Below are 2,466 nucleotides of genomic sequence, written 5' to 3' on the forward strand. Positions count from 1 at the left end.
ATGTAGAACTATGGCTGATCTGTGTTGTTATATGGGAGAGACCAACGCAAGGTTGTAAAGCATTCTTTCTCCATTTAAACAATACATTCTACAGGCCAATATCACTGATGAACATAGATGCAAAAATCCTTAACAAAATTCTAGCAATCATAATCCAACAACATATTAAAAAGATCATACACCATGACCAAGTGGGCTTTATCCCAGGGATGCAAGGATTCTTCAATATCCGCAAATCAATCAATGTAATACACCACATTAACAAATTGAAAAATAAAAACCATATGATTATCTCAATAGATGCAGAGAAAGCCTTTGACAAAATTCAACACCCATTTATGATAAAAACTATCCAGAAAGCAGGAATAGAAGGAACATACCTCAACGTAATAAAAGCTATATATGACAAACCCACAGCAAACATTATCCTCAATGGGGAAAAATTGAAAGCATTTCCTCTAAAGTCAGGAACAAGACAAGGGTGCCCACTTTCACCATTACTATTCAACATAGTTTTGGAAGTTTTGGCCACAGCAATCAGAGCAGAAAAAGAAAAAAAGGAATCCAAATTGGAAAAGAAGAAGTAAAACTCTCACTATTTGCAGATGACATGATCCTCTACATAGAAAACCCTAAAGACTCCACCAGAAAATTACTAGAGCTAATCAATGACTATAGTAAAGTTGCAGGATATAAAATCAACACACAGAAATCCCTTGCATTCCTATATACTAATAATGAGAAAACAGAAAGAGAAATTAAGGAAACAATTCCATTCACCATTGCAATGGAAAGAATAAAATACTTAGGAATATATCTACCTAAATAAACTAAAGACCTATATATAGAAAACTATAAAACACTGGTGAAAGAAATCAAAGAGGACACTAATAGATGGAGAAATATACCATGTTCATGGATTGGAAGAATCAATATAGTGAAAATGAGTATACTACCCAAAGCAATCTATAGATTCAATGCAATCCCTATCAAGCTACCAACAGTATTCTTCACAGAGCTAGAAGAAATAATTTCACAATTTGTATGGAAATACAAAAAACCTCAAATAGCCAAAGCGATCTTGAGAAAGAAGAATGGAACTGGAGGAATCAACCTACCTGACTTCAGGCTCTACTACAAAGCCACAGTTATCAAGACAGTATGGTACTGGCACAAAGACAGAAATATAGATCAATGGAACAAAATAGAAAGCCCAGAGATAAATCCACGCACATATGGACACCTTATCTTTGACAAAGGAGGCAAGAATATACAATGGATTAAAGACAATCTCTTTAACAAGTGGTGCTGGGAAATCTGGTCAACCACTTGTAAAAGAATGAAACTAGAACACTTTCTAACACCATACACAAAAATAAACTCAAAATGGATTAAAGATCTCAACGTAAGACCAGAAACTATAAAACTCCTAGAGGAGAACATAGGCAAAACACTCTGTGACATACATCACAGCAGGATCCTCTATGACCCACCTCCCAGAATATTGGAAATAAAAGCAAAAATAAACAAATGGGACCTAATTAACCTTAAAAGCTTCTGCACATCAAAGGAAACTATTAGCAAGGTGAAAAGACAGCCTTCAGAATGGGAGAAAATAATAGCAAATGAAGCAACTGACAAACAACTAATCTCAAAAATATACAAGCAACTCCTACAGCTCAACTCCAGAAAAATAAATGACCCAATCAAAAAATGGGCCAAAGAACTAAATAGACATTTCTCCAAAGACATACAGATGGCTAACACATGAACACATGAACACATGAAACACATGAAAAGATGCTCAACATCACTCATTATCAGAGAAATGCAAATCAAAACCACTATGAGGTACCATTTCACACCAGTCAGAATGGCTGCAATCCAAAAGTCTATAAATAATAATGCTGGAGAGGGTGTGGAGAAAAGGGAACTCTCTTACACTGTTGGTGGGAATGCAAACTAGTACAGCCACTATGGAGAACAGTGTGGAGATTCCTTAAAAAACTGGAAATAGAACTGCCTTATGATCCAGCAATCCCACTGCTGGGCATACACACTGAGGAAACCAGAAGGGAAAGAGACACGTGTACCCCAATGTTCATCGCAGCACTGTTTATCATAGCCAGGACATGGAAGCAACCTAGATGTCCATCAGCAGATGAATGGATAAGAAAGGAGTGGTTCATATACACAATGGAGTATTACTCAGCCATTAAAAAGAATATATTTGAATCAGTTCTAATGAGGTGGATGAAACTGGAGCCTATTATACAGAGTGAAGTAAGCCAGAAGGAAAAACACCAATACAGTATACTAACACATATATATGGAATTTAGAAAGATGGTAACAATAACCCTGTATGCGAGACAGCAAAGAGACACTGATGTATAGAACAGTCTTATGGACTCTGTGGGAGAGGGAGAGGGTGGGAAGATTTGGGAGAATGGCATTGAAACATGTAA

The sequence above is a fragment of the Bos mutus genome, chromosome 16 (assembly GCF_027580195.1).
Source record: "Bos mutus isolate GX-2022 chromosome 16, NWIPB_WYAK_1.1, whole genome shotgun sequence".
Classification (NCBI taxonomy): Eukaryota; Metazoa; Chordata; class Mammalia; order Artiodactyla; family Bovidae; genus Bos; species Bos mutus.